The sequence below is a fragment of the Tenrec ecaudatus genome, chromosome 9 (genome assembly GCF_050624435.1).
Source record: "Tenrec ecaudatus isolate mTenEca1 chromosome 9, mTenEca1.hap1, whole genome shotgun sequence".
Lineage (NCBI taxonomy): Eukaryota > Metazoa > Chordata > Mammalia > Afrosoricida > Tenrecidae > Tenrec > Tenrec ecaudatus.
The window spans coordinates 55,445,786-55,459,475 of NC_134538.1; positions in this window are offsets into that span (position 1 = coordinate 55,445,786).

A 13,690-nucleotide genomic window follows, 5' to 3' on the forward strand; every position below is an offset into this window, starting at 1 on the left:
AGCAGCCAGAGACTATTCACGTCAATTTGAGAAGAAGTAATGAATCTTGTTTGTGCCCCAATTGAGGAGGGTTGATGATGGGCAGAAGTAGTAATAACCAACACCAGAGACATCTGGAGTGGCTCAGCTGACACAATTCTAACTGAAAAATTAAGGTAAAGCGAACTTTCTGCATGAAGGATTCCAGATCAGCTGGACGGAAAACAAGAACAGAGCTTGCAATGGACTTTTCAAGAAGTGGGATGGATATTTTGAAGACTTTCTTCAAATAATTGTAACAGGAAATGAAGCGTGGCTTTCCCAGTATGATCCTGACGCCAAAGCACCGGAAAAGCATTGGCTACTAAGAAGTAGAAGAGGTTCGTCTAAACAAAAGCAAACAAGTCCAGAGCAAAGGTCACAGAAACAATGTTAGAGGGGATGTACAGGTATTTTGCTTCTTGGTTTTTCTGGGGTGGGCAATGAAAACTAACAACTGCTTATTGCGAGTGTGTTTTGAGAAGTTAGCTAAAGCTTTAGCAGAGAATGCCGTGGGAATCCTTACCATAAAGTGCATCTCCACTATGACAATGCTCCTGCTCATTGCTCTCATCAACGGGCAATTTTGTGAGAGTTCCAATGGGAAATCATTAGACATCCATCTTGAATTCCAATTTGACTCCTTCTGACTTTGCTTTGTTTCCTAGACTTAAGAAAGCTTTAAAGGGGGCCCACTTTCCCACAATTAAGTATTTAAACATTTACATGGTGAAGTGCCAGGACCCTTAGTTCTTTATGGATACCCTGAATGGTCTCATTGCTTACAAAAGTGCTTGGAATCTGATAGAGTTTATGTTGAGAGAGAACATGTATACTTTGTGTTTTTATTTTTAACTCTTATGAATGTTTAAAAGTCCCCTCATACTCGATAGCCACCAGTCAACTGAAAGGAGCATTTCCTTGTGAAATGGTTCTGTTTGTACTATATGAATTGATGTTCTGGTAAAACTCACTTCCTCTACCACGCACAGTTCTCACCAACTGATCTCTGATTCTTAGGACATGAATCAGTCGGAAGTCTTCAGGCTATGGCCCGACTGCAGACTTGGGGTTCACATGTAACCATGTGCACCAGCAGACCCCTGTAGCTGTCTACCTGATCCCATGTTTGAGACTGAAAGTCCCTGAAATTGCTAGAGAAATTTTTTGAAGAGACTCGCTTTGCTTTCGTGTACACTTCACTGGAGCTGCACCTCTTGAGAACGCTGATGAAGACATCCGGTGATGGAGTTGGGCGTTACACTAAGAAACACCTATGATGTGAAAGTGGTTTGGGCTTGGATAATGTCGGAAAGAATCTTAAGGTGCCTAATTACGAAAGTCTAGACTACCTTGAAAAGACTATTGGTAAAATAAAACTGGAGGTTAAATGCTATCCTGGTGAAGGTTCAGAAGGAAATAAGACCCATAGCAAGAACCGTGAAAGAATCTCTATCAGAGAAGGCATCAGAATGTTACGCAGCATGTAGTCATGAGGGGACCAGTCCTGCCGCGTGACGTCAAAGACAGAGTCGAACGACCACCTTGCCCGGCTTCAAAGAACCTGGACGGTGGGAGTTGGCTGCCCAAACCCGCTCTCGACATGTATTTGGACTTGTTTGATTGGCCTTGCCATAATTATTTGGAGTGCTTTTGTGTAAGATTCTAAAAAAATTTATCATCCTCTTCCCGCGGTTTTTCTCTTTCTTTATCTTGGTTGCCGCATAAGGGGGTAGAATTTGGCACCCCCCTCCAGGAAATAACCCAAAGAGAAGCAGAGTTCCTGGCCCTGATTTACCTTATACAGGGGCTTATAATGAGATTGGCATAAGAATAGTTAACAAAGAAGGTGTACAAGTTCCTTTGAGTAGTTTAAGTTTTATGGAAAGGTTAGCAAGAAGAGGGCCCCTATGGTGTTTGAAGTTCACTGAAGCAAAGCTACCTATTGTGAGGCAACTCATACCTTGGTACAGAAAGAATTTTGGAAGTTTAAGTTATGTGAACTTAGTGGACAATTAAGAACAAGAAATGAAAGCCCTTGAAAGAACAAAAAGAACAGCCAAAGTGTGTCGAGTAATTTTTGATAATGAAATGTATTAATGCTTTATTGATTTCATAGTTAGAACAATGCGCCCTAGTTGGATGAAGTGTGCTCAGTTATTGTTAGAAGGTTTATGTCTATCACCTTTGTATGAGAAAGTTTTAGTTTCAAGATATACTAATTTTAAACCAAGAATCATGATGTGATTGATGTAACTTGTTACGGTCTTGTGGCCTGAGAATTTCCTAATGTATGATCTCAGGCCATAAACTTTAAACCAAGAAAAAGAACATATAAGTTGAACCTTTGCATGAATAAAATTGGAACAGTCACCGCAACCTTTGAATCGTGTGGATTCTGTCTCCCACTCGCCGATGCCGTGACCCACCTTGAGGGACCCCTGGACCTTGCTGCAGCTGGACTGCGACATAGTCATTAAATGTGCTTCTGGAGAAGCTTTAAACAGAAACAACCCTGTGACTAGTCATTACCAGGAAGGTGATGCTGTTGATGCAGATGGAGGCAAAGAACTTGTTTACGTTATATGCCAATGTCTGGTGGAAGATAGAACTTCTAATTTCTGAACTAGGATATATAGCTGAGATTTCTAAGCAAGATCAAGGGAGCCCATGTGGTTTCTCTTTGCCAGCTGTACTAAAATGCAAGAGGAAATAAATGGAGTTAAAAATGAATTGCCAAATAAAAACAATGTAAAAGATTTGGAAAATTCTTTGTACAAATGAAAGATATATGTGCACGAACTTTCACCAAAGGCATGACTATACAATAACTGAAGAAAGACAGCCCGTGATGTACAGATCCACAACAGAAGATCCATTGACTTAAATTGAAAGGGACAGAGATAGGACAAAAGTAAGGAGAGCTTTCTACCTTGTGGAATTTCACAGGAAGGAAAAAGCCAAAAGAGATACCAAAGAACCTGAATATCTGCAGAACTTGGCATATCAAATGCATGTTCCTGTAATCCTTATGCTGTATTCTTCTTGGAATACCAGCAGAACTCTTGGATGGCTGTTTGGGGTTCAAAAGGGAGAGTCACAGATCCTAAGTCTCAAAGGGTGAAACCATAAACTGGTCTCAAAGGGTGTAGCCAGGATTGACTGGGTCTCAAGATTGGAATATGAATTCAACTTTGTATGGGGAAAAAGTTCCAGTAGAATGCCTACATTTTTTAATCTCAAAACATAGAGTCATAGTAATCAAAGTAATAAAAATATCCTAGTACTGACTCAGTGAGAGACACATAGACCAATGGAATTGAGAACCTATTAAAAACCAAAAACCCAAAATAAACCCAATGGGAATCTGATTTTTAACAAGGGGTCAATGCCCACTTACTGGGGAAGAAAGGACCTTTCTAAGAAACGATGGTAACAAAAATGGGAATGCATTTGCAGAAAAATTAAACACGATTCATTTGTCACAAAACACAAAAACGAACTCAAAATGGATAGAAAAGCTAAATGTTAACACTAAAACTAAAGGTCCTTAATAATGACAGAAGGATAAGTATAGGGGAGGTTATTTTTACATGCATCTATGAATGTTTAAATAACAGAAAATAATTTAAATAACTGGGCCCTACAAAAAGTTAAACATCTATGCTCATCAAAGTACAATTAAAAGAGTAACAAGACAAACTGGTGGTGGTGTTAGGTTTGGGTAGATGCATGTTAGCCCTCCAGGTGGAATCTCTGTTTTTTAACCCTTCCAAAACATCATATTTACCACATGCAATATTATTTCTTGACTGCTTCCATGGGTGTCAATTGTGGATTCAAATAACATAAAATCCTTAATGACTTCAATATATTGGTTATCACGATGTCTACTGTTTTAGTTGTGAGAATTTTGTAAAAATGTTGACACATCATCCAACTGAAAACATAGTTTTTGATCTTTGAAAGTAGGTGTTTCAAATCCTCCCTGCCTTCAGCAAGTTGTGTCCTCTTCCTGTCGCAGTCCGTGCATGTTCCTTTAATCCTTATGCTGCATTCTTCTTCATGTAGTCTAGGTTCTAGGATTCTTTTTTTTAAGCATTTTATTGGGAGCTCTTACAGATAGTATTACAATCCATAGTTCTATTAGATCAAGCACAATTGTACAATTGCTGTTATCATCATTTCCAATACATTTTCTTTCTTCTTGAACGCTTTGATATCAGCCCCCCTTTTATCCCCTCCCTACCCCACCCTACCACCCCCATGGACCCTTCATATATATTTTTATTGCCATATTTTACACCATCCAATATATCCATTCACCTTCAGTATTGTTGTTTGTTCCCCTCCCTCTCTTCCTGTGCCCTCTGGGAGTCGTTACACCCATTACTGTTTCTTAGGGGTTTATCTATCTTGGATTTCATGCATTGGCAGATCTTGAATGTGTAAGTGTGTATCCGCAGGTTTAGAAAATTGGGCAAAACCAAGGCCATGATTTTGGGGGAAAGAAATATTAAAGAACTAGAGGATAGTTGTGTGTTTCATCAGTGCTGTACTGCACCCAGTATATATCATACCTTCCATGTGGCATTTCTGTGAGGGACTGTCCAATCATCTTATAGGTGGGTTTATCTTAGAGCAATCAATTTGATTGCTTGTTTTTTAACTTCTGAGACCTATTCCCATGAACAACTCATGACAGCACAAGCTGGTGTGCTTTTCCCATACGGGCTTTGTTGTATCCCTGCAAGATGGCTTGCTTGTTTAACTTCAAGCCTTTAAGACCACAGGTGCTATATCTTTTAATAGCCGGGTATCATTACCTATCTTCACCACATTTGCTTATGCAACTGCTTTGTCTTCAGCAATTGTGTCAGGGAGGTCAGTGTGATCCCTTGCCACAATATTAGAACAAAACATTCTTGTACTGAGGCAATATTTAAGTAGAGGACAAAAGTCCATCTGCTTCCTTATTGTGTGTGTGTATAGACAAATACACCCATGTTTACATCTTTATATATTTACATATACACATATCTATATACCATATATATATAACTTTCTAGTTCTTTCCTCTTTCTTTTCTTTTCTCCTGACCCACTATCATGTTCACCTGTTGTTAGCCTCTCCGTAATTCCTCTTGCATTACAATTTGTCAGATCACCAGGAAAACTACCTCTTCCTCGCTGTTGATTTTAGGTCCTTTGCTATTGGCTCATTGCTCCCTTCTCTCCTCCTCCTTCCATGACGCCATGGAACCATCTGTCCTTTGCTGTCTCCTTTGGATTACTTATCCTGTCTATCTTATATAGATAGACATCAAAAAGGAGGGAAATAAAAAAACCCCAAACCACACACATAGTCCCAGGTTTAACTGGACCATATGAATGTCTCCCAGCAGTTCAGATGAGGTAGACCTCATTCTGGCACAGCAAACCTAGGGTGACATTCCTCTTGGAGCCTGAGACAGGAAGTCCCCTCCCTAAATCACAGAGATACAGAAGACAGCACTCGAGACAATGCAGGGAGTGTGACCGGTCTGACCACCCCACAGGCAGGCAAACCAAGAGGGGAGTACAAGAGATCACCAATGGGAGCAAAACCACTGGTGGGGGAGAGGGAGGACCTTGGATTCTTTACACAGTATGCAGATTAAATAAGTATGGTGGAGGCATACAACCTGGACACATACCTTAATTTTAAACCACTTGTCCAATTGGTTAACTGCCTTACTCCATGTCCAGATTTTGTATGAGTACAATTAAGTCTGTTCTAAATGAGAAAATAAGGGCGAGCAATACTAACAGACAAGTAATTCAAATTAACAAGTGTTCAATGTGACACAGAAGATTCCTTCAAATGTTAATAGACAAAACTCAAAATGAATATATGACAGTTATGACTATATATTAAATAACAGCAGATACATTTATAAAGTAGAAACTACAGGAGATGCAAGGAGATATTGATAGGGACAAACTATTAAAAATGTTAACACATTATTCTTGATATAATTCAGATCAACTGTACAAAACCAAGAATGTTTATGAAATATATAAACAATATAATTCAGATGGTAGATCTATGAATTTAACTAAAAAGTTATAAACTCAGGAACAAAATAGGATGTCTCTCACTTCTCTCATGTCAAAACTTATTACGCAGCCAGGCATTACTATAGAGTGGTACTGGTACAGTGGTGGACACACAATGAAACAGAAGAGAGGATCTGTACATTATCCACTTACAGATAGCTCATTTTTGTCAAAGACCCAAAAAACATTGACTGGAATAGCAAAAGTCTTTTCAACAAATGGCACTGGCAAAATTTGATCTCTATCTGGAGAAAAGTTAAACAAGACCCAGACTTAAGAGTTAGAAAAATCAACAAAGAGGAACATGCTCAGCTAATTGAAAGAATTGAAGAAAAAAATTCAAGCGTGGAGTTGAAATATTGAAAGATTCTATGGCCAAAATATTGGCTGCTTCAGAAAGCGACAAGAGAAGATGGGAAGAAGACTCAGAGCCAATGGACCAATACGAACTACTCGATATCCCACCATTTCAAGAGACAGCATATGGGCAAGAGTCAACAGCACTGAAGTCCACGCTGCACTGAAAGCATTGGTCACAATCAAAGCTGCAGGTATTGATGGACTGCCATTGGAAAGGTTTCAACAAGCCATGAAGCACTGGAAGTAGTCACTCATATTTTCCAGTAATTTGGAAGACAGCTACTTGGCCAACTGATTGGGAAAAAATTCTGTATTTATACCCATTCCAAGGAAAGGTGATTCAACAGAATGCTTAAACTATAGGGCAATATTGGTTTTCAAGTAAAATTTTGCTGCAAATCAAACAAAACAAACTGACTACCTTTACGTCTTTACTGACTCATAGTGACCCTACAGGACAGAAGAGAACTGCCCCTGAGACGTCGAACAGTGTAACCTATGACAAAATAATAATAATCTGTGAATGATGAAGGGTTCATGAAGTAGGGGAAGTGGGGAGGGAGGGGGAAATGAGTAGCAGATATTAAAGGCTCAAGTAGAAGGCAAATGTTTTTAGAATGATGATGGCAACAAATGTACAAATGTGCTTGACACAATGGATGGATGTATGGATTGTGATAAGAGTTGTATGAGCCCCAATGAAATGATTTTTTTGAAAAAGAGAGAGAACCCCTGAGGGTTTCCCAGACTGCAACTCTTTGCAGGACTAGAAAGCCTCATACTTCTCCCACACGTAGGCTAGTGCTTTCGAACTGTCAACCCCATGGGTAGTGGTCCAATATGCAGCCCATGGTAGCCCAGTGGTCACTAGTAAAAAGAAAAAGCTAATAAAATTTAGGTATTGCTTGAGGACAGGGAATTGAGATATCTATTCCTTCTCCATTGTTCCTAGAGTTAAAGTTCACTTATTGCCTATTTTGACTTTGCTAATATTGTTTGATTCATTAAAAAGCTCATTTCAAAAGATGTAGTGAGAAAATGTAGTTAATGTTATCACATTTTCCTTTAATTGTGTCTGGAGTTTGAGTTGTAAATTGCCCAAGAATTGGCAATTTAAGACTGCCATATACTTGCTATCTTCACATGTCATAGGTTTATTTCTGGCTTTTATAGTCTGTTCTTCTTGTCTATTTGTCGCTTCATGCAACAGTACTACATTGTTTTAAATAAAGACATTTATTACTATGTTTTCATTTTTAGTAGGGCTCATTCCCATTTGTAGTTCTCTCTCTCTCTCTCTCTCTCTCTCTCTCAGCAGTTTTAGTTATTCTTAGTTCCAAAAAATGCTTTCGTTTCATAAAAATTTTAGTATCGATTTTTCTAGCTCAATAAAAAGCTGATAATACTTTCATTGTTTTAAGGGTAAGTCAAAAACTATTGCTACAAGATCATCGAAGCCTTTATTAAACGGAAATATCAAAATGTGAAGTGATTGTTTCTCAAACTATCCTTTTTACAGGACAATACATATCTTTTTAAAATTTAAAGAAAACTTCTTAGCTACCTGATTTACCCCGTATCAAAGCACACTCAAAAGACTCAAATAGTGTTACTCTAAAATGTTCTTTGTGTGTTTATAAACCAAAAGAAATCTGAAGGGGATGCAGGGTGGATGCGGACCAAGTTTTCCAGCAAATTTCCTCCAGGACAACCCTCAAAGAATGAGCAAGTGCGTGATTTTCCCAGGAAAGAAATTCCTCAGTGCAACTTCCACAAACTTTTTCTCCTCAAGAGAGTTTTCCATTTTCTTAAAGCTTCTAATAATTGCCCATGAAGGTCTTGGGTTCTTGGAGACCATCCATCCGGATTACCCATGTGGAATCCAAGAAAGCAATCACCGCCGCCTTCTGAGCCAACTTCTGTCTCCATTTGAATGCGTCAGCACCCTCCTCCAGGGTCACTGTTCACTGGAGCTGCCTCTCGGGATCATTTTGGCAAATCATCATCTTTAGCTCTCTAACTTAGTGGATCTTTCCACACTTTTTGTGCCCTTCAGCAAAAGCCTGCAGAGGACTGAAAGTTCACTTAAATTAAAAATGGCAAACTAATGAGATTCTTCCTGAAGGAACTATTGCAGCCAGGATAATTCTATGGTCTTCACCAATTTCTGGACTTCAGCCACAGTGTCTGCATTTGTTGAGGTTGATGGTCTTGCCTTCTGGGCTCATTTTTGAAGTCTTCATGACCTCTCTTAAAAGAGTTGATCCATCTAAAATTGTTTTCTGTGGGGTGCAATCCCTGTAAGCTTCTTTCAAAGCTTCAATGATTTGAAAAGATGTTCATTTGAGTTGTGTTAAGAGTTTGGTATTATCCCTGATCTCAAAATAGTTTTTCCTTTTTCCATTGCACACATTCAAAAATAAGAACCATGTTTTTCTTTGGAAGGCGCTAAAGGAGACTAAGATAAGCGTCTTCCGGAAAGCATGTGTCTGTAACACCCACTGCTAGCAGAGACGTGTCGAAATGAGTTCCGTTGGTTTAACTGGAACGGGATCCCTAGCACCAATACCCTGTCGCATAGCCTCACCTGGTGCTTCACTGACATCTTTCTGATGTGCCATTTTGTAATTTTGTCTACAAATAAGGGATGTTTCCCCATTTTTTCAAGATGCCACTTACATATTTCTGGAGGTTTTGTTTTTTTTACATTTTTTTCTCATATACTTGTTGCTTTTGCCTAAGTATTTTATCTTCTTTGTTGCTATCACACATTGAATTTGTATTATACTTCAACTCGTTATTTTATGTGTCTAGAGCAGCTACAAATTTCTGTCTACTAATTAGGTATCCTATTAGTTTAATTAGTGTTTCAAAGCCTACGTTGGATTTCTAGTTTATTTTCTAGGGTCTTTCAGACTCACTACCATTTACACTGAAAAGAAACTTAGTTTTATTTTTGTCCAAATGTTGCTACTTCTAAAGGCTGCTTCCTGTTAAACGCCCTGACTAATATCTTTAATGAAGTGTTGGTGGTTATTTTTTGCTTGTTTCCAATGCAGTAAAAATAATTTTTAAGTTTCCTCCACTTGTTTCAGAATTGAGGTAGATATAGTTTACTGTGTTCGTCTGGGTACTTTAGAGGAAAAAAATCCACAGAAACTCATGTATAAGAAAGAGTTTCATATATAAAAGTTAAGTGCTCATCAAGAAAACATCCCAACTCAGTGCTGCCCAAGCCCACAAGTCCAACATTAACCCATATGTCTGACACCAATCCACCACGTCCTCTTCCACCTTGCAAAACACACGCAGTGATGCCGACTGCAGGAGGAAAGCCGAATCAGTGAACGTGTAAGCATCTCAGAGCTGCCAGGGGTCTCCACATGGCCTCTTCAGCACCCAGGGCTGCATCGGGGTGGGTCCATCTCCTCAGGGAGGTCTTGCAGAAAGTGAGCCTTGTCAGCTGGAGCTGGGAACTGGCTAAGGCAGCTGCACTCTGGTCCGACCATCAGAAAGCAAGGGACCCGAGGACTCAAAAGGCGAAACTCACCGAACCATTTATCCCTCCGCCCTTCAATTAGCCCCACATGTGTTTATCGGCCAGGTTGGCACAATAAACCAACTAACTCATCACTGTGCTATGTTTGGGGGGCGGGGAGGGGGAGCAACAACAAAACTTCTATTTTCTTCAGTGTTTTATCAGGATCGGTGCTAAATTCTGTTAAAGGTGTTTTTGCTATGGAGATTGCTTGAAAAATTAAATTAATACACCTCTTTTCAGACACCAACTAGTATGTCAGCACTTCTTCCTCTGAGGCTTTTGAATCGTGGACCTAGCAAAGAATACGGAAAGTGCCATGGACTGCCAAAAGGACAAACAAATCTGTCTTGGAAGAAGAGTACTCCTTAGAGGCAAGAATGGTGTGACTTTGTCTTACAAACTTCGGACATGTTGTCAGGAACGAGCAGTTCCTGGAGAAGGACACACGTTTGGTAATGCAGAGGGGCAGCAACAAAGAGGGAGACCCTCCGTGAGATGGATTGACGTGGCTGCAGCAACGGATTCAAGCCTAGGGATAATTGTGTGTATGCACGGCCGCAGGACCATGGCAGCGTTTCACTCTATGGTCCTTAAGGTTGCCCTGGGTGGGCACCATTGGGATGGCTCCCGCCAATGCCAGAAAACACTCGGAGTTAGGTCCGAGCTCACGTGTTAAAGGTATAGTCCTCCAGACTGCAGAGACTGTCCAAGACCTCAGATGTAAGCCACGAGCTTGGGTGTCCCCATGACACACTCTCTCCTCACCTGCTGGTTATAAATTCTAGACTTCTTCTACCCTCTCGGGATACCATAAATTTAGCAGTCATCAGGCAGTTCTCCCCTCATTTATGGGCATTAGCCTGTAGGTTTGGTAATTTGTTAAAATGATTCACACAACTCAAGAAATCACAATACTTATGATAATAGTATTATAACAAAAAGTATACATATTAAGAGATACACAGGGCAAGGTTTGGAGGGTCTCCAACATGGGTTTTCTAAGTCTCAAAAAGGGATATGCTGCTACTCTATGTATACCAATGTCTTTCATCATGAAGGGAGTCCTAAGTATTGGTGCTTCATGAGCTAGGCATAATCGATGAAAATGTGCCGCCTTTCCTTAAAATCATCTAGTACCATGAGGTGGATCCTTCCGGAATGGCCAGCCACCTCTGAGTCACCCGATTAGCACAATAGGGAAGGTTTATCCCAGGGCCTCTCTAGATAAAAGGTTATGTCTTATGAACAAAGGACCGTTAGGTGCCATCTGGTCAGTTCTAGCCTGTGGTGACCTCATGCACACTGGAATGAAGCGCTGCCTGGTTCTGTGCCAGCCTCACAAGTGTTCCTGGACTCGGTCCCAGTGTTGCGTAGTGTCGGCCCATCTCGTTGCGGGCCTCTCTCTTTTTGCTGCCCCTCAACTTTACCAAGCAGAATGTCCTTCTCCAGGGCCTGGGCTCTCCTGACAACATGCCCAAAGTATAGAAGACAAAGTCAGTTCTTCCTTGCCTCTTAGAAGCACTCTGGCATACTTCTTCCAAGACAAATTTGTTTGTCCTTTTGGTAGCCCATGGCACATTCAATATTCTTCACTGGTATCACAAATAAAATACACCAATTCCTTTTCAGTCTTCCTTATTCAATGTCAAACGTTCACTTGCGTATGAAGCCATCAAAATAACCATGGCTTGGAGAAAAAAGGACGACGGCTAAATTATTTGGGTAAACTTGACCTTTTAGACATTTTCCCCCTTAGGTCTATTAGTATATTATGTAAGATCTCTTAGTATATGAGTGAGTAACCCCCCCCAAATGGAATTATTTTTCTTTTCAAAGCTACATGTTTAATTTTTTGTGTTTTACACAACAACCTTATAACCTTCAAAGTACTCTCCATTTTTACACTTAATTCATTTGTCAATCTGTGATTCCATTCTTGGAAACATTTTTCAAACTCATCTGTTTGGGTGGCTGACAGCACCTCCCTTGGTTTTTTCTTCACTTCTTCAAATCGCTGAACTTTCATGTCCCTTTTCATTCAAAAAGAAGTCACGTGAAGTGAGGGCAGAGGAGTAAGGTGTGTGGGGCAAGAGAGTCATGCTGATTTTTGCCGAAAGCTGGAGCACTGAGATGGCTGCACAAGCAGGTGCTTTGTCATGGTGGCAAAACCAGTCCTCCATCTGCCACAAATCGGGCCTTTTTGGTCACACACTGTCAAGCAATTTTTTTTTAAATCTCTAAATATAAAGCTTGATTAACAGTTTGACATGGTGGAATGAAGTCCCATTGCACTACAAGTTGACAGTTTTATCCGTTTGGGAAGTTGACAGATGTCCAGAATGAGGTTTGTTATCAATCAACATTTCACCTTTTTTGAAATGAGAAAACCACTCATACACTTTGTTTTCCACACAGAGCTATCCTTTTAAACTGTAGTCAACATCAAAACAGTTTCTGAGGCATTTTTTCAAGAAACAAAATTTCACAGCTGCAACTGTTCTCAAATTAGCCACCACAAAAAAAAGGTTCTAGCGAAAATGCTTTCATCACAAAATGCACTGTCACTGGGTGCACTAACTCAGACCTAGTTACTTAATGCTTGCCTGGGGGGGGGGGCGTGTATTTGTACTACTAAGAAAGCTCTGTCCAGTGGACCTTTCTTTGTTTTGGGGGGGTACCCCTCATATTGTATACTATATATCAATTCCCTAATATTGAATCAGCTTTCCATTCCTGAAATAAACCCTGCCTTATTATGTAGAAGGCTCATCGCGTGCTTGGCAAATACCCAAAATGGTTAGACACTGAGTCAGAGAGGCTTGTTGATCTAAGAGCATAGTCATTGTAAATCCTATGGTGTGTATTTCTCCTCTGACACACATGGTCACTGTGAGTCAGAGTTGACTCAAGGGAAATTCGTGTTAGCAGGCATGATTACCTATTCACTATCATTCCAAACTTCTGCCTGACCAGCACCCAAATTTTGTTCCATTCTGATCTCTCTTCTATCAGAGGAAGAGCCACTAGCCAGCAGGCAAGTCTAACTAATCATGGTGACCCAGATGATTATTGGGAATCTTAAAAGGTTGTGCAGTTCAAGGTTGAAATGGTGGGGAATTATGCCCGGGTGTCAGGATGTTTTTTTGTCAGATTATTTCCTTATCCTCAGAGACATTCTTAAGGAGAGAGAGTCTTTTTTATTTTCATGGCTTTACAGGGTATCTGCATTTGATGGTTGGAATATTTGTAGCCATCAGCAGGTATGAGGGAGAACAGGCAAGGCCAAACTTGAAACACTGATGATAGCGTAGTCCCAAGGATGAGAAGAACATAGGCCCTTTAAAACTACCTTACACTGCTGATTTAACCAGCGCTTGGGCCATTTCTGTAACATAATCTGGTTCTTAATCATTTCACATAATTAAGACCAAGTATTTTATTTTTATAGCCAAAATGAATACAATAAGAACTATTTATAATACTTTATAGTAATATAATTTATGTAATGACTGGTATCAATTTATCATATTTATAAAAATAAAAAACAAGGTGATACAGTAAATCTGAGTGTAGTCATCGAAAACCCTATGGAGTGTGTTTTGACTCTGATATACAAGGTAACCATGAGTTAGAGTTGACCCAAGGGAAAACCATGTCAGCAGACACAATGGTC